Here is a 27,557-nt window from a genome sequence, read left to right on the forward strand (position 1 = left end):
AATTTAGAAGGAGAAGAAAACCTAATATATACATTGATAACATGTTCCTGTCATAAATAATCTTTAATACTTTGAGCTATTTAGAAATATGAGATAGTATCTAGTACAGGAACTATATTATATGAGAATATTTATTAAATTAAACAAAATTAATTAAATTCTGCCCTGTAATAAAAATTGACATTCGCTGATAGAAACAGTTTAAGCTGATTGTTATCTGTTGGCTTTATAGATTCTACCTTTACTGGGGCTCCTTCCAACCACCTCTAAGAGGATCTTTGAAGGAGTTTTTCCCAAAATGTTATGCTGGACAAATCTAATCTACTCATTAAAAACAGAAAGTCTACTTGATCAAACTTAGCAACTTTATTTCCAAAAACATTCTTTTATATAAACTAGTATAAAATAAATAGGTATTTAAAAATTCCTTTTGATTTAGAGAACTGCTGATGCTTCTATTCACTATTCCTCATCTACTAAGTCTCTGCAAGAATTTATACAATTCAGTATCCTAAAGTGGAATGAATGGTTAATTTTATCTAGTATTAGACAAGGAGGAAAAAGTTTTAATAAGTGCTGATAGTTACCCAAAGCTTCAAACTTTAATGACTCCATTAAAGTTACTGGATAACATTAAGTGTGATATATGGTAACCACACAGAACATTCTGGGTTAAACACAACTTGAACCACACGATCTGTTCATATTGCTAATCAGAAATGTTGCTCTTTAAACAGTTTGAACTGTTTCACATTCTTCTGTTAACTGTTTACTATGCTAGGTAAAACTAAAACCTTTTTAGTTTTTAATACAAATGTTGGTGTAGTAGTTGTCTCTTAAGTTATACATTGTAGCTATTAGAAGATAGACCCAATTAGGAGTCTATAGAAGTAAAAATGGGAGGGGGACTGATTATGGACTCTGAAGAGGTAAGACAAAGTGGTGCCACTTCATATTCATATTTGAAAAGTAACTGTTGTATATTATAGTCAGTATGCTTAATGTTTTAAACTAAATCATGGGGAACCAACTGGGTTCCAGTTTTACTTTTACTTTTCATTGGAAAGCTGTGTTTACATTGGTAAATCTTGTGCAGAGGTTGTGATAATATACAAAGTTTTCTTTTCCTTTCAGGTAGTATTTTAAATAATCTTTAGGCTTATTCTAGGAAGATGTTCATGGTAGATTGTTACACAGTAAAATGAATCCCAGGGTGTCAAGTACAAAAACTAAGTATTGTACTAGGGGATAACAAACTACTTGGGTACTCATAAGGGTAGATAATGCAGGGAGCTTTTAAACAGGTCACAGAAAATGAGAAAGAAATGAAAATAAATCACTTGTTAGAGATAACAATGAAATGAGCTAGAGAGAAGAGAAATGCTCTGTAAACAGGTACATGAGCAAGTGCTGTAGAGACTTACAGAAAATCAGGGGACTAGGTTTGACAATTTCATTCATCTTTCATGCCAACACCACAGTTTTGGTCACTCAACAGGTCAGTTACCTTTCCTTTGTCCTTGTATCATAGGTCACACTGTTAAATGTAGCTACCCTGTAAATAATCATAACTACCATATTTTGGAAGCTTGCCATGTCCCAAGCTCTGTGTTGAGTGCTTTACATATGTTATTTTGACACTTACAGCTATTTTATGAGGCAGGTGTTATTATCTCCATTTATAGGAAAGGAAACAGACTTGGAGAGATCAATTTATTGCAACAGCTAGAAAGAGCCAGAGGTGTGATGTGAATCCTTGTGCATCTGACTCCAAAGTCCATCCTTTTAAATCTTACACTTCCTGCAATTGGTCACATCATGTATTTTATTACTTAAGAAAGAGTGAATAAGTAAGAAGCTTGGAGTCAAAGTCTGGCTATTTCATTAGTGATGTGACCTTGGTAACATTTCTTAACCACCTCAGTTCTTCTGTTTGGAAATGGGGACACAAATAGCATCTTTTGAGGTGCTTATGACGATTCAAAGTGATAACAAAATACTTAGCACAGGTCATGGCACATAGAAGAGTTTTCTAAATTTTACCATTATTATCATTTTGCATATTTTATTAAATTCTTGATTTTGTGAGGCTTTGAATTTTATAGTCCTATAAAACCAATGTAATTTGGTAGTGAATCTTATTTTCTCTCTAAGAGAAGAGAACTTTCTTTCCCGTTTGAATTAAGTAATCTTTGAATCCTATTTGAATTTTATTTGAATCTGGTTTAAATTGCTCCTGAAATAATATTGACTTTTAAGAGAAGTTTGTTTTTACGATGCTGTAGTTTTTTTATAAATAATTTTCTGCTGCTTTATTCTATGACTTTGTTTAATTATACTCAAATGTCATCATTTATTAGTTTTCTGTGGTCCAGACCACATATTTGTTTGGATATTAGCGACTGAAATTGTAAGATTTCTCTGTGTATTATAAAATGAACTAAAAGTATGAGGGAAAAGTTCATACTTAGAAAATCAAATTTCTTCTAATATTCTTAACTAGGTAGTATAGACTTTGGGGAATGATTTTCCTTGGTTGATAAGTTTTTGGAAAAATTCTATATATTCTTTTTTTTTTTTTAACATCTTTATTGGAGTATAATTGCTTTACAATGGTATGTTAGTTTCAGCTTCACAACAAAATGAATCAGTTATATATATACATATATTCCCATATCTCTTCCCGCTTGCGTCTCCCTCCCTCCCACCCTCCCTATCCCACCCCTCCAGGCAGTCACAAAGCACCGAGCTGATCTCCCTGTGCTATGCGGCTGCTTCCCACTAGCTATCTACCTTACGTTTGGTAGTGTATATATGTCCATGCCTCTTTATCGCTTTGTCACCGTTTACCCTTCCCCCTCCCCATAGTCTCAAGTCCATTCTCTAGTAAGTCTGTGTCTTTATTCCTGTTTCACCCCTAGGTTTTTCATGACTTTTTTTTTTTTAATTCCATATATATGTGTTAGCATACGGTATTTGTCTCTCTCTTTCTGACTTACTTCACTCTGTATGACAGACTCTAGGTCTATCCACCTCATTACAAATAGCTCAATTTCGTCTCTTTTTATGGCTGAGTAATATTCCATTGTATATATGTGCCACATCTTCTTTATCCATTCATCCGATGATGGACACTTAGGTTGTTTCCATCTCTGGGCTATTGTAAATAGAGCTGCAATGAACATTTTGGTACATGACTCTTTTTGAATTATGGTTTTCTCAGGGTATATGCCCAGTAGTGGGATTGCTGGGTCATATGGTAGTTCTATTTGTAGCTTTTTAAGGAACCTCCATACTGTTCTCCACAGTGGCTGTATCAATTTACATTCCCACCAACAGTGTAAGAGGGTTCCCTTTTCTCCACACCCTCTCCAGCATTTGTTGTTTCTAGATTTTTTGATGATGGCCATTCTGACTGGTGTGAGATGATATCTCATTGTAGTTTTGATTTGCATTTCTCTCATGATTAGTGATGTTGAGCATTCTTTCATGTGTTTGTTGGCACTCTGTATATCTTCTTTGGAGAAATGTCTATTTAGGTCTTCTGCCCATATATTCTTATATTCTCTTGAAAATTCTATTATCTTTGTTGCTATTTCTATAAGACAATTTAAAAGTATATCACTACTTCTGATCATTAGAGTTAGTTCTTTTTGCAATTTATATTGATTGAAGTCATGCTGTTTCTAACTTTAAGCCAGTAATATTTTGGGCTATAATATAAGAGAGTCATGCAAATAAGCATATGTGTTTATGACTGTATGCAGTTAATATTTTTTGTTTAAATTTCACATGATAGATTAGGATCTGTGGGGCTATACACCACACGATTTGGGTAGGTTTGTAATTAACCAAATTAAATCAGAAAAAGCAGATATTACTACATTTCTTAACACTTTGATCATGGGCATTATTGGAGCTGCTGGCATCAGCATGTTGAATAAAGGACATCTCAGTACTAAAAACTGTTTATAGAGATTCTAAAGACTTTGTTGGATCCATGTTATCTGCTTAAGAAATGATAGGCAATCAAAAGCTAATTGATGATTTTTTCAACTACTGATAGCAATTTAGTATATTTTACCCTTTATCCCTACTGCCTTGAAATAAATTTACTGAATGTGCTATCTTTTGATGATTATATCAAGGACAGAAGAACCAGATAATAAGTGGGTCCTTAGACTTCCCTTCTTTGTGGGAAGAGATACTTAGGATTTTGGAATATAGGAGGGACAGATATTTGATAGTCTGTTTTCCTTTTTACTTACTTCCAGTCTTCTGATAATCATGGGTTTTTAAGATCTAAACCTTAGGTGTAATTACCCTGATCCTAATTTCCTCATCTGTACAAGAGGAAAAAAATGATACTTTCTTTAAGGATTCTTTTGAAGATTAAATGGCATAATTTATGTGAAGTGCCTGGCATATAATGATGTTCAAGGAACTTATACTATTTGTGACCTGGTGTTTTCTTTCTATCTTTTCCCTTTTGTTTTAACAATTAAGGCTTTTTTTTTTCATTTAAAATTTAGAAGTAATTTAACTATAGACAGCATCAGGTAGAGCAGACCTTTGTTCCGGATCCCCATAGAAACTAGGTTTTTGTCTATTGGAAAAGCCTCTTCTTGCCAGAACTGGTTTTCCTGCAAGCTCAGTAGGTTCTGGAGCTGGTTATTACCGCATTGCTCGCTGCACCCCAGACAGTTGCCCATGGTCGGCTAAGTGACGGAAGAAGATATGACTAAGCCTCCAGCGCCGCCTTACACCTCGTGGACAGGACGTTGTAAGACACCGATTTGTGATTCCAACGCGACAGCTGTCCCGGGGAAGGGCAGCAATTTCTTCATCAGCCACTTCCCGAAGGTCTTTTGGCAGAATGGTATTTTTCCTGAGAATTGATGTGTAGCCTCTCATCTACATACTCATAGGCCATTTTTCTTCTCTTCACATCATGCAACATTTTCCAGTCTACATAGTAACTTCGAACTTGGCCTGAAGCTGATGAAGGAACAACCTCCTCTCCAGCTACTGACCCATTTTTCTGCTCCCCTTTGCAGCAAAACATTTTCAAAGGCTTGTCTATATTCGTAGTCTCCGATTTCGTTCCTCCTCTTCTGTCTTGAACGCTTTCCCTCCCACCACACCATCGAAACCCCTGTGATCCAGGTCCCAAAAATTTCCACTCTGCTAAGCCCTACAGGCAATTCTCAGCTCTTCTTTCAATTGACTTTGAGCAGAAAGTTACCCACTCCCTGCTCCTGGAGTGCTTCCGGGCCACCACGCTCTCCTCCCTCGCTCTCCTTCTTTCAAGTCTCCTTTGCTTGGCTCTCTTCTCTTAACATTAAAGGCTCTGGGGCCTCGTTCCTCGGACACCTTCTCTCTCCACCTACACTCCTTATAAATTGGAGTCAATCTGCAGCTTTTAATGCCAGTCAGCTCTAAGCTTATGAATACCAAATTTACATCTGCAGCTCGGCCCTCCCCTGACTCAGGCCGGAGGAGGGAAGTGGGCAGAGGGAGAACCCTGGGACGGGTCTGCACTGGGCACTACAGGTGGGAGAATAGTGGGGAACCCATGGGTTTGAAGCTTCAGAGGAGAGGGGGAGGAGGGTATAAGGGGGTGGGCCAGACCTGCCGGACGGTCCGCAGCAGAGAGCCAAGCATGGAGGCTGCTATGTTGTCCCAACAGTTAAGGCTTTTAACCAAAATTATCTTTTGCCTCTTCCATAACTTACAATCCAGACCTGATTTATTATGTAGTATGGCATTCTCCAAAGTGGTACCCAGGAGGCATGCATGATGATCCAGTGGGATATATGAAAAATGTTAAAACTTCTACTGGTATTTAATTTTTATTTAAGAAAATAAAAGAAATTTAGGTTTAATAATATTTAATTTAAAAGCTAAGGTTAGGTTATATGTAATGTATAAATAAATACATTGAGTATGAATGCTGAATTTTTCTTTTTTCTGAATGGGAGTGCTTGATCAAAAAAATTTGGAGATCATTAATGTATAATTTAGTGCCTGAAAGCAGCTTTATGGGTGACAGGAAGAAGAATTTGGAAAAGCTCTTTCTGAAAACTTTCTTGGGGTCCAGAGTTTAAGTAAGTCACAAGGAGGTAATCTAGTTATGGATGTCAGAAGGCAATGGGGGTCAGTGTTAGTGCTTGGTTCTTTTGAATTTTTGGTTTCCTACGGTGGAACTTCAGTATAGTTTTAGTATAGTTTTGGTATAGTTTTGTTGTTGTTGTTGTCATTGTTGAAAAAAGAACCACCTTGTTGAAACCTGGTTTGTTTCACATCTTCTATTAATAAAGTTGTGATTTTATTTATATGGAAAAAAATGCACAGATAATATATAGTACAAACCCCCTGTAAATACTCTTATTGAGCAATAGACAAGACCTCCATTTTATAAAACAAATAAATGCAGTTTAAATTGGTTGCTTTGGTACTCAGAAGAGTGATGTAAGGCTCCTTGCTGGGATTGATATGCTGAGAAGATTTTATTACATTTTGAAACACATAAATAAAAGTTCATGCAAACAAGTAGTCTGTACTCCTGTCATTGGAACTCAAACACATATAATAGAAAGATATTCCATTGAGCCTAACTTCATTTAGGATTAAGACCCTTTTGCCAAATTGTGACCTACAGGAGAAATCTGTAGTTCTGTTGGATTTCAAAGCCATTTCACAATGTTGCTTCCAGCAGCAGGAATAACAGTTTTACAGACTAGTGAGTTGTTTATTTTGAGAGTCCATTTCAATGATCATAAACCACTGTTCTTGACATTGATGGTTTACTTAGTAGTTTGGAAATTGTGCACACTAGCGAAACGTGAAATGGTTTTAAATTGTTTTTATGAACAGTGTCAATTACAGAATGGGCTAAATTCACTTTGACTGCAGAGGCTCATTACTGTGGAGGTCAAGATGCTCTACCACACTCAGTTAAAGCTGTTCTTTTTAGTGATTCAGAGCCTGTTTGGTACTCCTTTAAGACTAAAACTATGCCCTAAGTATACAATCATGGAGAGTACCAGAGTCATTATAACTATATGTTTCTCTACAATCCTTGAAACACAGTATAAAATACCAGGGTTCTGAGTAGTATTCTACTTCCCAATATCCAAGATTATATTGGACCAAGAATGTATGTTAGAAAATATCTCTAATAAGTTCTTCAAGGCTGATCACATCATTTGATTACTTGTAGAGGATGCAGATTGGCCTGGCCTGTGAACTAGATATAAATGACTACAAGAAGAAAAACCATCTGATGAATTGAAGTGAATTATATGCTGTCAATTTGAGCTATATATGCATAAGGGATACCTTTTATGGGGACACACACATTTATTCCAGGAGATTGTTTTTTGCTATATTTATATCATACTATATGTAAACATTCAGAAAATATTTGCATGAAAGTAATGGCAAATCTGTTGACTGTTACTCTGAAATGGGTTTCAATATCAAAAAGACAATATATATAAGAAATTTTCTCACGTGCTAGTCATCATGGGATAACTCAGCAGAGCTCTTGATTTTTTGAAGATCTCAAAGGAAGTGCCAAGAAATTATATGCAAGGATCTTTAAGGTTTAATAAGATGTAGGGAAAGGATTTCTGTAAAATCAAGCCAGAAACAATTCTCAGGCCTTTGAAATGATTTAGGTTGAGACAACTAATATTTTATATTAACTGTAGATTAATAGTCTGTTCTTTTAAAATTTTATAATTAGTTCTATATTGTAGTATTTTCAGTCAGGAGTTAATGCACAGTTAATTTTACAGACATGAAAAATTGTATCTTGAAGGCCTTCCCATTTCTTGAGTAGTGTTTATCTTTTTTTTTTTAACATCTTTATTGGAGTATAATTGCTTTACAGTGGTGTGTTAGTTTCTGCTGTATAACAAAGTGAATCAGCTATACATATACATATATCCCCATATCTCCTCCCTCTTGCATCTCCCTCCACCCTCCCTATCCCACCCCTCAGGGTGAACACAAAGCACCTAGCTAATCTCCCTGTGCTATGCGGCTGCTTCCCACTAGCTATCTATTTTACATTTGGTAGTGTATATATGTCCATGCCACTCTCTCACTTTGTCCCAGCTTACCCTTCCCCCTCCCCATGTCCTCAAGTCCATTCTCTATGTCTGCATCTTTATTCCTGTCCTGCCCCTAGGTTCGTCAAAACAATTTTTTTTTTTTTTAGATTCCATATATATGTGTTAGCATACGGTATTTGTTTTTCTGTTTCTGACTTACTTCACTCTGTATGACAGACTCTAGGTCCATCCACCTCACTACAAATAATACAGTTTCATTTCTTTTTATGGTATATTCCATTGTATATATGTGCCACATCTTCTTTATCCATTTCTGTCAGTGGACACTTCGGTTGCTTCCATGTCCTGGCTATTTAAATAGAGCTGCAATGAACATTGTGGTACATGACACTTTGAGTTATGGTTTTCTCAGGATATATATCCAGTAGTGAGATTGCTGGGTCATATGGTAGTTCTATTTTTAGTTTTTTGAGGGACCTCTATACTGTTCTCCATAGGGCTGTATCAATTTACATTCCAACCAACAGTGCAAGAGAGTTCCCTTTTCTCCACACCCTCTCCAGCATTTATTGTTTGTAGATTTTTTGATGATGGCCCTCTGACCGGTGTGAGGTGATACCTCATTGTAGTTTTGATTTGCATTTCTCTAATAATTAGTCATGTTGAGCATCCTTTCATGTGTGTGTTGGCAGTCTGTATATCTTCTCTGGAGAAATGTCTGTTTAGGGCTTCTGCCCATATTTGGACTGGGTTGTTTGTTTTTTTGATATTGAGCTGCATGAGCTGCGAGATTAATCCTTTGTCAGTTGCTTCATTTGCAATTTATTCTCCCATTCTGAGGGTTGTCTTTTCATCTTGTTTATGATTTCCTTTGCTGTGCAAAAGCTCTTAAGTTTCATTAGGTGCCATTTATTTCTGTTTTTATTTCCATTTCTCTAGGAGGTGGGTCAAAAAGGATCGTGCTGTGATTTATGTCATGGAGTGTTCTTCCTATGTTTTCCTCTAAGAGTTTTATAGTGTCTGGCCTTACATTAAGGTCTTTAATCCATTTTGAGTTTATTTTTGTGTATGGTGTTAGGGAGTGTTCTAATTTCATTCTTTGACATGTAGCTGTCCAGTTTTCCCAGCACCACTTATTGAAGAGGCTGTCTTTTCTCCATTGTATATTCTTGCCTCCTTTATCTAAGGTGACCATATGTGCGTGGGTTTATCTCTGGGCTTTCTGTCCTGTCCCGTTGATCTATATTTGTGTTTTTTGTGCCAGTACCATACTGTCTTAAATACTGTAGCTTTATAGTATAGTCTGAAGTCAGAGAGTCTGATTCCTCCAGCTCCGTTTTTCTTTCTCAAGATTGATTTGACTATTTGGTGTCGTTCGTGTTTCCATGCACATTGTGAAACTTTTTGTTCTAGTTCTGTGAAAAATGCCATTGGTAGTTTGATAGGGATTGCACTGAATCTTTAGATTGCTCTGGGTAGTATAGTCATTTTCACAATGTTGATTCTTCCAATCCAAGAACATGGTATATCTCACCATCTGTTTGTATCATCTTTAATTTCTTTCGTCAGTGTCTTATAGTTTTCTGCATACAGGTCTTTTGTCTCCTTAAGAAGGTTTATTCCTAGGTATTTTATTCTTTTTGTTGCAATGGTAAACGGGAGTGTTTCCTTAATTTTGCTTTCAGACTTTTCATTGTTAGTGTGTAAGAATGAAAGAGATTTCTATGCATTAATTTTGTATCCTGCAACTTTACCAAATTCATTGATTAGATCTAGTAGTTTTCTGGTAGCATCTTTAGGATTCTCTATGTATAGTACCATGTCATCTGCAAACGGTGACAGTTTTACTTCTTTTCCAATTTGGATTCCTTTTATTTCTTTTTCTTCTCTGATTGCCGTGGCTAAAACTTCCAAAACTATGTTGAATAAGAGTGGTGAGAGTGGGCAACCTTGTCTTGTTCCTGATCTTAGTGGAAATGGTTTCAGTTTTTCACCATTGAGAATGATGTTGGCTCTGGGTTTGTCATATATGGCCTTTATTATGTTGAGGTAAGTTCCCTCTTTGCCTACTTCCTGGAGGGTTTTTATCATAAATGGGTGTTGAATTTTGTTAAAACTTTTTCTGCATCTATTGAGATGATCATCTGGTTTTTCTCCTTCAATTTGTTAATATGGTTTATCACATAGATTGATTTATGTATATTGAAGAATCCTTGCATTTCTGGGATAAACCCCACTTGATCATGGTGTATTGTCCTTTTAATGTGCTGTTGATTCTGTTTGCTAGTATTTTGTTGAGTATTTTTACATCGATGTTCATCAGTGATATTGGCCTGTAGTTTTCTTTTTTTGTGGCATCTTTGTCCAATTTTGGTATCTGGGTGATGGTGTCCTCGTAAAATGAGTTTGGGAGTGTTACTCCCTCTTCTGTATTTTGGAAGAGTTTGAGAAGGATAAGTGTTAACTTTTCTCTAAATGTTTGATAGAATTCACCTGTGAAGCCATCTGGTCCTGGGCTTTGGTTTGTTGGAAGATTTTTAATCACAGTCTCAATTTCAGTGCTTGTGTTTGGTCTGTTCATATTTTCTATTACTTCCTGGTTCAGTCTCCTAAGATTGTGCATTTCTAAGAATTTGTCCATTTCTTCCAGGTTGTCCATTTTATTGGCATAGAGTTGCTTGTAGTAATGTGTCATGATCCTTTGTATTTCTGCAGTGTCAGTTGTTACTTCTCCTGTTTCATTTCTAATTCTGTTGATTTGAGTCTTCTCCCTTTTTTTCTTGATGAGTCTGACTAATGGTTTATCAATTTTGTTTATTTTCTCAAAGAACCAGCCCTTAGTTTTATTGATGTTTGCTATCAGTTCCTTCATTTCTTTTTCATTTATTTCTGATCTTATCTTTATGATTTCTTTCCTTCTGCTAACTTTGGGGATTTTTTTGTTCTTCTTCTCTAATTGCTTTACGTGTAATGTTAGGTTGTTCATTTGAGATGTTTCTTTTTTCTTAAGGTAGGATCGTATTGCTATAATCTTCCCTCTTAGGACTGCTTTTGATGCATCCCATAGGTTTTGGATCGTCATGTTTTCATTGTCATTTGTTTCTATGTATTTTTTATTTCCTCTTTGATTTCTTCAGTGATCTCTTGGTTATTTAGTTGTGTATTGTTTAGCCTCCATATGCTTGTATTTTTTACAGATTTTTTCCTGGAATTGATATCTAGTCTCATACCGTTGTGGTCGGAAAAGACACTTGATACAATTTACATTTTCTTAAATTTACCAAGGCTTGATTTGTGACCCAAGACATGATCTTTCCTGGAGAATATTCCATGAGCACTTGAGAAGAAAGTGTATTCTGTTGTTTTTGGATGGAATGTCCTATAAATATCAGTTAAGTCCATCTTGTTTAATGTGTCATTTATAGCTTGTGTTTCCTTATTTATTTTCATTTTGGATGATCTGTCCATTGGTGAAAGTGGGGTGTGAAAGTCCCCTGCTATAATTGTGTTACTGTCGATTTCTCCTTTTATGGCTGTTAGTATTTGCCTTACGTATTGAGATGTTCCTATGTTGGGTGCATAAATACTTACAATTGTTATATCTTCTTCTTGGATCGATCCCTTGATCATTATGTAGGGTCCTTCTTTGTCTCTTCTAATAGTCTTTATATTAAAGTCTATTTTTTCTGATATGAAAATTGCTATTCCAGCTTTCTTTTGGTTTCCATTTGCATGGAATATCTTTTTCCATTCCCTCACTTCCATCCTGTATGTGTCCCTAGGTCTGAAGTAGGTCTCTTGTAGACAGTATTTATATGGGTCTTGTTTTTGTATCCATTCAGCCAGTCTGTGTCTTTTGGTCGGAGCATTTAATCCATTTATATTTAAGGTAATTATCGATATGTATGTTCCTATTACCATTTTCTTAATTGTTTTGAGGTTTTTATTGGAGGTCTTTTCCTTCTCTTGTGTTTCCTGCCTAGAGAAGTTCCTTTAGCATTTATTGTAAAGCTGGTTTGGTGGTGCTGAATTCTCTTAGCTTTTGCTTGTCTGTAAATGTTTTAATTTATCCATCAAATCTGAATGAGATCCTTGCTGGGTAGAGTAACCTTGGTTGTAGGTTTTTCTCCTACCTCACTTTAAATATGTCCTGCCACTCCCTTCTGGCTTACAGAATTTCTGCTGAAAGATCAGCTGTTAACCTTATGGGGATTCCCTTGTGTGTTATTTGTTGTTTTTCCCTTGCTGCTTTTAATATTTTTTCTTTGTATTTATGTTTTGGTAGTTTGATTTATATGTGTCTTGTAGTGTTTCTCTTTGGATTTATCCTGTATGGGACTCTCTGTGCTTCCTGGACTTGATTAAATATTTCTGTTCCCATTAGGGAAGTTTTCAACTATAATCTCCTCAAATATTTTCTCAGTCCCTTTCTTTTTCTCTTCTTTCTCTGGGACACCTATAATTCGAATGTTTGTGCCTTTAATGTTGTCCCAGATGTCTCTGAGACTCTCCTCAGTCCTTTTCATTCTTTTTTTTTATTCTGCTCTGCAGTAGTTATTTCCACTATTTTATCTTCCAGGTGACTTATCCGTTCTTCTGCCTGAGTCATTCTTCTACTGATCCCTTCTAGAGAATTTTCAATTTCATTTATTGTGTTGTTTATCATTGTTTGTTTGCTCTTTAGTTCTTCTAGGTCCTTGTTAAACATTTCTTGTATTTTCTCCATTCTATTTCCAAGATTTTGGATCATCTTTACTATCATTATTCTGAATTCTTTTTCAGGTAGACTGCCTATTTCCTCTTCATTTGTTAGGTCTGGTGAATTTTTACCTTGCTTCTTCATCTGCTGTGTGTTTTTCTGTCTTCTCATTTTGCTTAACTTACTGTGTTTGGGGTCTCCTTTTCACAGGCTGCAGGTTCATAATTCCTGTTGCTTTGGGTGTCTATACTCAGTGGCTAAGGTTGGTTCAGTGGGTTGCGTAGGCTTCCTGGTGGAGGGGACTAGTGCCTGTGTTCTGGTGGATGAGGCTGGATCTTGTCTTTCTGGTGGACATATCCATGTCTGGTGGTGTGTTTTGGGGTATCTGTGGCCCTGTTAATATTTTAGGTGCCTCTCTGCTAATAGATCAGGTTGTGTTCCTGCCTTGCTAGATGTTTGGCCTAGGGTGTCCATCACTGTAGCTTGCTGGTCGTTGAGTGAAGCTTGGTTTTGGCATTAAGATGGAGATCTCTGGGAGATTTTCTCTGTTTGATATTACATGGAGTTGGGAGGTCTGTTGTGGACCAGTGTCCTGAACTTGGTTCTGCCACCACAGAGGCACTGCTGTGATGCCTGGCTGGAGCACCAAGAGCCTTTCATCCACATGGCTCAGAATAAAAGGGAGAAAAAATAGAATGAAAGAAAGAAAGAAGATAGAAAAATAAAGTAAAGTTATTAAAATAAAAAATAATTATTCAGAAAAAAAAAATTAAATGTAAGAAAAAACGCACTGCCAGAACCCTAGGACAAATGGTAAAAGCAAAGCTATACAGACAAAATCACACACAGAAGCATACACATACACATTCACAAAAAGAGAAAAAGGGGAAAAAAAAACCAATATATGTTTACTCCCAAAGTCCACCTCCTCAATTTGGGATGAGTCGTTGTCTATTCAGGTATTCCACAGATGCAGGGTACCTCAAGTTGATTGTGGAGATTTAATCCGCTGCTCCTGAGGCTGCTGGGAGAAATTTCCCTTTCTCTTCTTTGTTCGCACAGCTTCCAGGGTTCAGCTTTGGATTTGGACCTGCCTCTCCGTGTAGGTCACCTGAGGGCATCTGTTCTTCGCTCAGACAGGACGGTGTTAAAGGAGCAGCTGATTCAGGAGCTCTGGGCCACTCAGGCAGTGGGGAGGGAGGGGTACGGATGCGGGGCGAGCTTGCCGCAGCAGAGGCCAGAGTGACGTTTCAACAGCCTGAGGCGCTCCGTGCCTTCTCCCGGGGAAGTCGTCGTTGGATCACTGGACTCTGGCAGTGGCGGGCTGCACAGGCTCCCAGGAGGGTAGGTGTGGAGAGCGACCTGTGGTTGCACACAGGCTTGTTGGTGGCGGCAGCAGCAGCCTTAGCATCCCATGCCCGTCTCTGGGGTCCACGCTAATAGCCACGGCTCGCGTGTGTCTCTGGATCTCCTTTAAGCGGCGCTCTTAATCCCCTCTCCTCGCGCCAGGAAACAAAGAGGCAAGAAAGTGTTTCTTGCCTCTTTGGCAGGTCCAGACTTCTTCCCGGAGTTCCTCCCGGCCAGTTGTGGCGAACTAGTCCCTTCAGGCTGTGTTTACGCAGCCCACCCCAGTCCTCTCCCTGGGATCCGACCTCCGAAGCAGGAGCCTCAGGTCCCAGACCCCGCCCGCCCCGGTGGGTGAGCAGACAAGCCTCTCGGGCTGTTGAGTGCTGGTCGGCACCGTTCCTCTGTGTGGGAACCTCTCTGCTTTGCCGTCTGCACCCCTGTAGCTACGCTCTCCTCTGTGGTCCCAAAGCTCCCCCACTCTGCCACCCGCAGTCTCCACCTGCGAAGGGGCTTCCTAGTGTGTCGAAACCTTTCCTCCTTCACAGCTCCCTCGCAGTGGTGCAGGTCCCATCCCTATTCTTTTGTCTCTGTTTTTTCTTTTTTCTTTTGCCATACTCAGGTACGTGGGGAGTTTCTTGCCTTTTGGGAGGTCTGAGGTCTTCTGCCATTGTTCAGTAGGTGTTCTATAGGAGCTGTTCCACATGTAGATGTATTTCTGATGTATTTGAGGAGAGGAAGGTGATCTCCATGTGTTACTCTTCCACTGTCTTGAAGCTCCTCTCCCATTCTGTTTTAGATTCTTTTCTCATATAGATTATCACAGAATATTAGGTAGGGTTCCCTGTGCTGTACAGTATGTCCTTGTTGGTTATCTGTCTTATATGTAGAAGTGTGCATGTGTTCATCCCAAGCTCCTGATTTATACACCCCCCCCCCCCGCAATGTTTTCCCTTTGGTAACCATAAGTTTGTGTTCAATATCTATAAGTCTGCTTCTGTTTTGTAAATAAGTTCATTTGTATCCTTTTTAAAATTAGATTTCACATATGAGTGATATCATATGATATTTGTCTGACTTACTTAATATGAAAATCTGTAGGTCCATCCATGTTGCTGCAGATGGCATTATTGCATTCTTTTTTGTGGCTGAGTAATATTCCATTGTATATATCCATTCCTCTGTTGATGGACATTTAGGTTGCTTCCATGTCTTGGCTATTGTAAATAGTGCTGCAGTGAACATGGGGGTGCATGTATCCTTTTGGATTACGGTTTTCTGTGGATATACACCCAGGAGTGGGATTGCTGGATCATATGGTAGTTCTATTTTAAGGTTTTTAAGGAACCTCCATAGTGTTTTCCATAGTGGTTGTACGAATTTACATTCCTTCCAGCAGTTTAGGTGTGTTCCCTTTTCCCCACACCCCATCCAGCATTTATTGTTTGTAGACTTTCTGATGATGGCATTTCTGAGTGGTGTGAGGTGTTACCTCATTGTAGTTTCGATTTGTATTTCTCTTATAGTGATGTTGAGCATCTTTTCATGTTCTTTTTGGCCATCTGTATGTCGTCTTTGGAGAACTGTGTATTTAGATCTTCTACCTATTTTTTCATTGGGTTTTTGTTTTTCTTACATAGAGCTCTGCATGTTCCCTGAACACTTGAGTGGGAAGTGTATTCTGCTGCTTTCAGGTGGGATATCTTATAGATACCAATTAAGTCTATTTGGTTTATTGTGTCATTTAAAGTTTGTGTCTCCTTATTTATTTTCATTTTGGATGATCTGTCCATTGGTGAAAGTGGGGTGTTAAAGTCCCCTACTATGGTTGTGTTACTGTCGATTTCCCCTTTTATGGCGGTTAACATTTGCCTTATGTATTGAAGCGCTCCTATGTTGGGAGAATAAATATTTACAATTGTTGTATCTTCTTCTTGGATTGATCCCTTGATCATTATATAGTGTCCTTCCTTGTCTCTTTTAATAGTCTTTATTTTAAAGTCTATTTTATCTGATATGAGTATTGCTACTCCAGCTTTGATTTTCATTTGCATGGAATATCTTTTTCCATCCCCTCACTTTCAGTCTGTATGTGTCCCTCAGTTATTCAGCTACTGATTACTTCTAGTGTATTTTTCATTTCAGTTATTTTGTTGTTCATCACTGTTTGTCTGTTCTTTAGTTCTTTTAGGTCCTTGTTAAATATTTGTGTCTTCTTGATCTTTGCCTCTATTCCATTTTCGAGATCTTGGATCATTTTTACTATCATTAATCTGAATTCTTTTTCAGGTAGATTCCCTATTTCCTCTTCATTTATTTGGTCTTGTGGGATTTTACCTTGCTCCTTTGTCTGCAATGTATTTCTCTGTCGTCTCATTTTGTCTAACCTATTGTGTTTACGGTCTCCTCTCTGCAGGCTGCAGGGTTGTAGTTCCTCTTCTGTTTTCTGCCGCCTGGTGAGTGAGGTTTGTCCAGGGGCATGTGTATGCTTCCTGGTGGGAGGGACTGGTGCCTGTGCTGTGCTGGGTGGAGCTGTCTTTTCCTTCTGAAGGGCAGGGCCACGTCAGGTGATGTGTTTTGGGTTGTCTGTGAGCTTAATACAGCTTTAGGCAGCCTGTCTGCTCTTGGGTGGGGCTGTGCTCCTGCCCTGCTGGTTGTTTGGTGTGAGATGTCCAGCTCTTGAACCTGCAGGCAGTTTTGTGGCGCCAGGTCTTGGTGTTGATGGGGATACCTCTAGGAGGGCGCAGGCTGATTAACATTCCCTGGGCCTGGGAATTCTCTGGCGGTCCAGTGTCCTGGACTCAGTGCTCCCACTCTGGAGACCTAGGCCCACCCCCTGGCTGGGGAACCAAGAGACTGCAAACCACACAGTGTGGCCTGAGAAAAAAGAAAGAATAGAAAATAAAAGAAATAAAGAGAAATAAGAAAAGAAAAGAGAAGAAAACAAACAGAGAAATAAAACCCAAGACAAATAGCAAAAACAAAGGCAAACAAACAGCAGCAACCACACAACACACACACACAGAAAAACAAACAAACAAAAAACCACAAGATTACAAACAAAAAAATTAAAAAACAAGAACAGTCAATAATGATTAAACTAACAAAAAAATGAAAAATAAAAACAGAAAGCAAACAAAAACAAAGAAAACAGAATATACACAAAAAAACAATCAAAAAAAATAAAACAAAGAACAAAAACAAGAAATAGACCACCACAAAACAACAAAAAAGTAAAGTAAAAATAGAAAAATAAAAATTATATATTAAAAAATAAAAATTAAAAAAAGAGAAAAAATAATAAAGTAACAACACCAAGAACTGAACTAAGTGGAACAAACAAAGAAAGAATAATGATAATAAGAATATTTTCCTGGGGCCTTCTCTCTCAGTATCCTTGCTCCCACAAGGAGCCAATCCCTGCCTCTCCAGGAGGTCCTCCAATACCTCTAGATAGGTCTCTGGACCTGCTGTGGGCACTGTGGGGCCAGCTCAGTATCTGACCTGGCCCAACTCCCACAGGTGCTTTCCCCCAAAGTCCAGTGCTGCGAAGGCTAGGCCAGTCTCAGTTGTTGAAACACTCATTGTCTCTTCAGGTATTCCACAGACACAGAATTTACCAAGCCGATCTCAGGGATTTAATCCATGGCTTGTGCAGCTACAGAGAAAGATTTCCATTCCTCTTCCTTAATCACATCACCCCGGAGCTCAGCTTTGATTTTGACCCCAACTCTGCCTGTGTGCCACCCTTAGGTGGCTGTTCCTTGCCGAGGTGAGAGGGAGCAGCAGCTGCTTGGGGGCACACTTAGTCAGGCTGGGGATGGGTACGGCGGCCACGATTGGGTTGTTCATGAGTTGCCTGTGGCACCAGGGACCCACAGGCAGTTGCAACAGACTGTGGCATGCTCACTCTGGTGGGAGTTCCTCCCAGTGCCAGTGGAGGCAGGAGCTGGCATATGGGGGTGGTGGCAGTCCCGCCCCCCCTGTGACTCTCAACAGTGGTGCCTCACTTTCCAGGCAGAGCATTCTTCCTCTAGGGACATTCCTGGCCATGCATCCCCTCACTGCCAACCCCTCTGCTGTTTCCAAACAGGCAGCAGTGCTCCTATCCCTGGATCTGTTCTCCCAACCCCACACTTTAGCACTCAGCCCCCAGCAGCATCAGCAGACTCTCGTCCAGGCAGGGGCGCCTAGGGCTGATGCCCAAGGAGGCTTTGGGATACACAGCGCTCAGGTCCCTGGAGCTCACGCAGGTGGAGGAGATGCTGGTCCGAGGGGTGAGTGGGCCTGCTCAGATGGGAGACCCTCCCAGTGCCCACAGAGGCCAAAGAAGCTGATGGGTGGGGAAGGGGTTGTAATGGTGGCTCCACTCCTTGTGCACCACTCAACAATGGCACTTTGTTTCTTTGGTGTCCTGGGCTTTTTCCTGGTTGTGGAACTCCTTACTCCTGTCCCTTCAGGCTGTCTTTTCACAGCCAACAGCTGTTGCCTCCCTGGATCCGCACTCTGAACCCCACTTTCCAGCACCCAGCCCCCCATCACAACAGGCGACTCATGACTCAGGCTGGAATGCACAGAGCAGTGGTGTAGACCATGCATGCAGTTCTGCCTTCCACAGACCATCCACTGCATTCTCCTTTGATCCCCCAAAGGTCTCTTTCTGTCCCAGCTGATTTCCCCACTGTGAGGGAATTTTTCTGAGTGTGGGGACCTCCCCTCACCTTCAGCTTCCCACCGGGGTTGATGGTCCCTTTTTGATTACTCTTTTCTTTTTTTTTTTCTATCTTTCATCCTACCCAGTTGTGAGGGGATTTTTCTTGTCCTTTTAGGTATCTGAAGTCTTCTGCTAATGTTGTGCTGGTGCTCTATGAGAATTGTTCCATGTGTAGATGTGTTCTTGATGTACTTGAGAGTAGGGACAAATTCCGTGTCCTCCTAGTCCGCCATCTTGATTCCTCCCCCTGTTTGTATTGGGTTGGCCAAAAAGTTTGTTTGGGTTTTTCCGTAAGATGTTATGGAAAAAACCGAATGAACTTTTTGGCCAACCCAATGTATTTTGGAGATTGTTGTTGGTTGCATCATTTGCAAATATTTTCTTCCATTTTGTGGGTTGTCTTTTCATTTTGTTGATGGTTTCCTTTGCTGTGCAGAAGCTAAAGATGATTTCTAAGGGCCTTTAGCTAGCTCTATACTGCCATAATTCCCAGATAGACATGTAAAATTTGAAGTAATAAGGCTAGAGTTTTTGCTATTCCCTTAAACATGTCATGCTTATTCCTACCTCTATGCTTTTGTTCATTCTGTTTTTCCCATCAGTAGTGCTTTCTCTTCTTACTCTTCATCAAAATCATCTAGTCAACATTTATTTATTAATATCTTCACTAATGTTGAATACTTACTGTCTACATGGTTAAAGAAATGAGTAAAGGAGTGAACCTTTAAATTCTAATTATCCTTCAAAGCCTTTTCAAGCCTTACTTACCACATTAATTCCTTCCTAAAAATTCTAGACCATGTAGATCTCTGTCCCATCTCATTTGCTCTATTTATTATATTTATCATATTTTTGGTAATTATATTGAGAAGAAAATTACCTCTTACCTCATCAACTAGCTTGTTAAATCTTCCAGAAGAGATGTCATGACATATAATTGTTTATTTTTCTTAACATCTGGTATCATTTTTCTTTTTAAGTGTTTGTAGATTAGAAGGTATACATTCTACTAATAATATGGTAGTTTGAGTCAATAAAGTCCTGAACTAGTGTAATAGGAGTATAAATGAAATGTTAGAAGGGAATTCAAAAGGCACTATAGGTGTTTTGCTAATTTTTAGTTTGCTTGGCTAGTATGACTAGAGATGGTTAGTAGAGAGGCTTTTAACACACATAAAGTTTGAAAATAAAGTAATGAGACTAATATTTTTAAAACTCATTCTAGAACTTGTTAAGTCAAATGTGTCAAATGACAATGCTATAAAATTATTCCAGTGTTATCATATTTTGAGGAGTTACTTCTTTGGAATGAACTTTTTGTAGTTATTTTATAATCCAAACACAAATATTACTCTGATTACTTTATAGCCACCACTTAGTTTGGATAAAAAATTATTATATATTCAGCCTGATTAAATACTTTTAAAAATTAGACTTTGTTCAATTAAATTTCTCCCAAAGAATGCTAAATGGCTATTATTAAAACATTCAATTTTTTAAAATTTTACTTACCTCATGCTAAGTAAAATTTAAAAATTCAAAATATATTTAAGTATGTGAAGCATCATAGAATAAGTGGTACTTCTTCCTAAGATGGTGATTTGAACAAAATAATACTAATTTGGCTGCATGGATTCTGCTGTCTTCACTGAAAAGTCAATTTAAAAAAAATATTTATTTATTTTTTTGGCTGTGCCGGGTCTTTGTTGTGGGATCTTTGCTGCTGTGTGCAGGATCTTTTTTTTTTTTTGAGTTACACAGGCCTCTCACTGTTGCGGCCTCTCCCGTTGTGGAGCACAGGCTCCGGACGCGCAGGCTCAGTGGCCATGGCTCATGGGCCTAGCTGCTCTGCAGCATGTGGGATCTTCCCAGACTGGGGCACGAACCCGTGTCCCCTGCATCGGCAGGCGGACTCTCAACCACTGCACCACCAGGGAAGCCCTGTGCGCAGGATCTTTTAGTTGTGGCATGCAGGTTCTTAGTTGCGGCATGTGGGATCTAGTTCCCTGACCAGGGATCAAACCTGGGCCCTGGGAGCCCTGCATTGGGAGCATGGAATCTTAACCACTGGACCACCAGGGAAGTCCCCAAAAGTCAATTACTTTAAAGATACTTCTTTGTTCTCCATTAAATCAATTCACTGTTAAACATAATTCAAAAACATAGCCTCAGGAAAGCACTTCTGAAATGGCAGAGTGGGGACCTCTGAAAATCCACTTCTTCATAAAAGCAATGAGAAAGAACACTGGGAAAAATGTTCAAAATCAACTTTTTCAGAACTCTGGATATTAATCAAAGGCTTGCAACAAGAAAAGTGGCTGGATCTCATTAAGAGTAATGATTTTTGTGGTATTTTAACTTGCCCTTTTTCTGTTCACCTTACCCCAGGTCCATAGTAGCCTTGAAAGTCAGTAGCTACACAACCATAGTAGCTATGAAACCAGATGATCAGCAATGACTGGAGGGGGCAGAATGAATTTGAAGCTGCCCCCAAACCCTCATTTCCCTGAGATAACTGTCACTATTTGATCTGTCTTGCTGCTACTTGGAAAGCCTCACTCACAGGACTTGTGTTTAATTGGCCTGACTTAGAGCTGCTCAGTGGGAAAGAACCAACTTCAGGAGTTTTGTTGGAAATGATCAGCAGCAATTGTTTAACATCACAGGTGCTTGAGACCATGATACTAGTTGGAGAAACGAGAAGTTGGCTCAAGACTTTAAAAGAAAAATCTAGAGAATGAGTTGTTCTTAGGGGACTTAGAAAAGATATGATTATTTCTGGGGATCTGGAAGTCCATACACATATGTGGGGAATAAACAGTGTGGGGAAAGCTGGATGGCTGCATGTAAAATAATGAATTGGACCATTTTTTCAAACCATACCAAAATAGACTCAAAATGGATTAAAGACTTATGAGACCTGAAACCATAAAACTTCTTGAAGAAAGCATAGGCAGTATGCTTTTTGACATTGTTCTTAGCAACATTTTTTTTGGATTTTTCTCCTCAGGGAAGGGAAACAAAAGCAAAAATAAACAAATGTGACTACACCAAACTAAAACGCTTCTGCACAGTGAAGGGAACTATGATCAAAGTAAAAAGGTAACACACTGAATGGGAGAAGATATTTGTATATGACATATCTGATAAGGGTTAATATCCAAAGTATATAAAGAACTCATACAACTCAATATAAAAAAATCCAAACAATCTGATTAGAAAATGGACAGAGACTTGAATAGACATTTTTGCAAAGAAGCCATATATATGGCCAACAGACACATGAAAATATGACAGCATAATTAATCATCAAGGAAATGCAAATCCAAACTACAAGAAGATATCACCTCACACTTACCAGAATAACTATCATCAAAAAGACAACAAATAGCGAGTGTTGTTGAGGATGTGGAGAAAAGGAAACCCTAGTCCCTGTTGGTAGGATTGTAAATAGCTGCAGCCACTGTGGAAAACAGTATGGAGTTTCCTCAAAAAAATTAAAAATAGGACTACCGTACAATCTAGCAATTTCACTTCTGGGTATTTACATGAAGAAAACAAAAATACTAATTTAAAAGATATATGCATACTAATGTTTACTGCAGCACTATTTATAAAAGCCAAGATTTGGAAGCAACCTAAGTGTCCATCAATATATGAATAGATATAGAAGACGTGGCATATAGATATAGATGTAGATATAGATATAGACACACAATGGAATATTACTCAGCCCTAAAAGGAATGAAATCTTGCCATTTGTGACAACATGGATGCATCTAGAGGATATTATGTAAAGTGAAATAAGTTGGACAGTGAAGACAAACACCATATGATCTCACTTATATGTGGAATCTAAAAAACAAAACAAAGGAGAAAGAAAACAAAACAAAAATAGATTCTGATACAGACAAAAAACTGTTGGTTGCCAGCTGGCAGACTGGTGGAGGGATGGCTAAAATAAGTGGAGGGAGTTTAGAGGTACAAACTTCCAACTATAAAATAAGTAAGTCACAGGATGTAATATACAACATAAGGAATATGGTCAGTAATACTGTAACAATTTTGTGTGGGGACACATGATTACTAGACTTATCATGGTGATCATTTTGTAATGTATTTAAATATCAAATCACTATGTTGTACACCTGAAACTAACGTAAGTATATTGCAATAAAAAGTACAAAAACAGAAAACTAAATGAAATTAGGAATGAATACATGAAAAAATGAGAAGTTCAACAAAGAAGTAGAAACCATTAAAAAAAAAAAAACCCAAAGAAATCTGACAGTTGAAGGTTACATTACTGAACTGAAGATTCTATAGAGAGGTTCGACATCAAACTATACCAATCAGTAGAACTAAGATACCATTTATTTAAAATTATCCAGTCACAGGAGCAAAAGGAAATGAGAATGAAAAAGAGTAAAAAGTGTAAAGAAAGACTATGTGAATTATGGGGTACCTATAAGTGAAACAGTACACATTATTGAAGTCCCTGAAGGAGAAGCGATTATAAAAAGGCAGAAAGCTTATTTAAGAAATGATGGCTGATTCAATAAAAACTAAAAAAAAAAAGCAATTAAAAATAAAATAAAATAGACTTTATAGCTACAATTTTTTTTTTTTTTTTTTGCGGTACGTGGGCCTCTCACTGTTGTGGCCTCTCCTGTTGCGGAGCACAGACTCCGGACGTGCAGGCTCAGCGGCCATGGCTCACAGGCCCAGCCGCTCCGCGGCATGTGGGATCTTCCCAGACCAGGGCACGAACCCGTGTCCCCTGCATTGGCAGGCAGACTCTCAACCACTGCGCCACCAGGGAAGCCCTACAAGATGTTTTATTTAAGTCTCATGGTAACTGCAAAGCAAAAATCTACACAAAATTAGATATACAAAAGATACAGTGAAGGAAATTAAACCATACCACTGTGGAAAATTATCTATTTTTACAGAAAACAAAGAGGAAGAAGGAACCGCAGGAATGATAAAACAGCTAGAAAACAATTAATAAGATGGCATTAGTAAGTGCTTACCTGAGAATAATTATTTTAATGTAAATTGATGAAATTCTCCAATCAAAATGCATAGAATGGCTGAATGGATTAAAAAGCATGACTCAAATTCTGTGTTGCCTACAAGAGACCTACTTCAGCTTTAAGGACACACATAGGCTCAAGAGAAGTAATAGGAAAAGATATTCCATGCATTGGAAAGCAAAAGAGTGCAGAGTAGCTATACATAACAAAGTAGTCTTCAAACAAAAATTATTAACGAGAGACACAGGTGGTCATTATATCATGATAAAGTGATAAAAGGGTCATTTCATCAGGGTATATAACAATTGTAAATATATATTCATCCAACATTGGACCACCTAAATATATTAAGCAAATACTCACAGAACTGAAGAAAGAAATAGATAACAGTACAATAATAATAGGGGATTTTCATACCCCACTGTCAACAATGGATAGATCACCCAGACAGAAAATTAGCAAGGAAACATTGTGCTTGAACTGTACTTTAAACCAAATAGACCTAAAAGAAATGTACAGAACATTCCATCTAACATCAGGAGAATACATATATTTCTCACAAGATATTCCATCCAACATCAGGAGAATACATATATTTCTCACAAGGTATATTCTCCAAGGTAGATCATATGTTAGGCCACAGAACAGCCTTAGCAAATGTAAGAAAATTGAAATCCCATGAAGTGTCTTTTCTGACCACATGGTATTAAGCTAGAAATTAATAACAGGATGAAAATTGGAAAATTCACAAATACATGGAAATTAAACATACACTTCTGAAGAACTTTGGGTCAAATAAGAAATCAAATGGAAATAAAAAATATCAGGAAACAAATGAAAATGGAAATATAACATACCAAAACTTAAGGGCTGCAGCAAAAGCACTTCTAAGAGGTATGTTTACAGTGATAAACACTTACGTTGGGAGAAAATAAAGATCACAAATAAACAACCTAACTTTACACCTCAAAGTGTAAAGAAACTAAGCCCAAAGTTAGCAGAAGGAAGGAAATCACAAAGATCAGAGCACAAAAAAAGAGAGATCAGAAAAATAATAGAAAAGATCTTGAAAGTAAGAGCTGTTTTTTTTTTGAAAAGATAAACAAAACTGACAAACTGTTAGCCAGACTAACAAATAGACAAGTCTTAAAATCAGAAAGAAAAGAGAAGATATTACAACTGATACCACAGAAGTGCAAAGAGTCATGAGTGACTACTGTAAATAATTATATACCAACAAATTGCATAACCTTGAAAAAATGGATAAATTCCTAGAACTACAACATATCAACACTAAGTTGTGAAGAAATGGATAATCTGAACGGCTAAAAGTAAGGTGATTGAATCAGTAACTAAAAACCTTCCAACAAAGAAAAGTTCAGGACCAGATGGCTTCACTGGTATTTTCTACCAAATATTAAAAGAATCCATGCCAATCTTTTTCAAACACTTTTTAAAAATTGAAGAGGTGGGAAGACTCCCAAACTCATTTTATGAGGCCAGTATTAGTCTTATATCAAAGCCAGATAACGACACTACAAGAAAGAGCAACAGCAACAACAACAAAACCACAGGACTACTTCCTGATGAATATAAAGGCAAAAATTCTCAGTAAAATACTAGCAAACTAAATTCACATGCAAAAGATGACATTGGACCCCTCTCTCACACCACGCACAAAAAACAACTTGCAATGGGTTAAAGACTTAAGCATAAAATCTGAAACAAAAAACTCCTAGAAGAAAACATAGGGAAAAATCTCCTTGATATTGGTCTTGACTGATTTTATTGGATCTGACATAAAAAGTGCACACAACAAAGATAAAAATAACCAAGGGGGACTATGTCAAACTAAAACCTTTTGTACAGCAAATAAAACTATCAACAAAATGAAAAGGCAGCCTGTGGAATGGGAGAAAAATTACAAACCATTTATCTGACAAGTGCTTAATATACAAAATATATAATTAACTCATACAATTCAATAGCAAAAAATCAAATAATCTGATTAAAAATGGTCAGAGAACCTGAATAGACATTTTTTCAAGGAAGACATACAAATGGCCAACACGTACATGAAAAGCTGTTTAACATCACGAATCATCAGGAAAGTGCAAGTCAAAGCAGCAATGAGATATCTTCTCATAATATGTATTAGAATGGCACAATATATATGTATTGTTTATCATGTTATATATCATAAACTTACACAATGTTATATACCAATTATATCTCAGTAAAGTTGGGAAAAACCCTGTATAATAATTAAACTCATTTCTTCAAAGATGATATAGAAATGGCCAATAAGCCCATAAAATGATGCTCAAAATCATTAGCAATTAGTGAAATGCAAATCAAAACTACAAGGAGATGCTGCTTGACACCCACTAGGAAGGTTATAATCTAAGACAGAAATATAACAAGTGTTGGCAAGGAGTGGAGAAATTGGAACTCTCACACATTGTTGGTGGGATTGTAAAATCATACAGCTACTTTGGAAAATAAGCAGTTCCTTGAAATGTTAAACATATGACCCATGTGTCCCAGCAGTTCCAACCCCATATATACCAAATACACGCACACGCATATAAGGTGCCGAACATAATTGATAAATGTTGTGTTTGTTCTGACTGCCCCACTGACAGGCAATTCCCTGTCTTGCTCCCTCTCTTCACTTCTCCCTATTACTTAAGACAAAAGAATATTGAAATTAGTCCAATTAACAACCCTACAATGGCCTCTAAGTATTTAAGTGAAAGAAAGAGCTGCTCATCTCTCACTTTAAATCAAAAGCTAGAAATGATTATTATGGTTAGTGAGGATGGCATGTCGAAAGCAGAGATAGGCTGAAAGCTAGGCCTCTTGCTCCAAACAGTTAGCCAGGTTATGAATGCAAAGGAAAAGTTCTTGAAGGAAATTAAAAGTGGTACTCCAGTGAACACAAGAATGATAAAGTGAAACAGGCTTACTGCTGATATGGAGAAAGTTTTAGTAGTCTGGATGGAAGATCAAACCAGCCACAACAGTTCCTTAAGCCAAAGCCTAATCCAGAGCAAGGGCCTAACTCTCTTCAATTTTATGAAGGTTGAGAGAGGTGAGGAGGCTTCAGAAGAAAAGCTTGAATCTAGCAGATGTTGGTTTATGAGGTTTAAGGAAAGAAGCTGTCCTCATAACATAAAAGTACAAGGTGAAGTTGCAAGTGCTGATGTAGAAACTGCAGTAAGTTATTCAGAAGATCTAGCTAAGGTAATGAAGGTGGCTACACTAAACAAGATTTTGCAATGGAGACAAAACAGCCTTCTGTTGGAAGAAGATGCCATCTAGGACTTTCATAGCTTAAGAGGAGAAGTCAGTGCCTGGCTTCAGAGCTTCAAAAGACCGGCTGACTCTCTTGTTAGGGGCTAATGCAGTTGGTGCCTTTAAGTTGAAGATAAAGCTCATTTACCATTCTGAAAATCCTAGGACCCTTAAGAATTATGCTGCGCCTGTGCTCTATAAATGGAACAACAAAGACTGGATGACAGCTCATCTGCATACAACATGGTTTACTGAACAGTTTAAGTCCTGTTGAGAAAAAATTGCTCAGAAAAAAGATTCCTTTCAAAATAGTACTTCTCATTGACAATGCACCTGGTCCCCCAAGAGCTTGGATGGAGAAGTACAATGAGATTAATGTTGTTTTC

General features: G+C 38.0%; 1 protein-coding gene and 1 pseudogene across 1 annotated transcript in view; one reads left to right on the forward strand and one right to left on the reverse strand.

Moving 5' to 3' along the window:
• CTNNA3 (catenin alpha 3) overlaps window positions 1–27,557 on the forward strand; it is a 1,614,209-nt gene that overhangs the window by 301,675 nt on the left and 1,284,977 nt on the right. The gene's annotated exons all lie outside the window — the stretch shown is intronic.
• On the reverse strand, window positions 4,576–5,147 carry LOC132439994 (small ribosomal subunit protein uS14m pseudogene; annotated as a pseudogene).

This window comes from Delphinus delphis, chromosome 16 (genome assembly GCF_949987515.2).
Source record: "Delphinus delphis chromosome 16, mDelDel1.2, whole genome shotgun sequence".
NCBI lineage: Eukaryota > Metazoa > Chordata > Mammalia > Artiodactyla > Delphinidae > Delphinus > Delphinus delphis.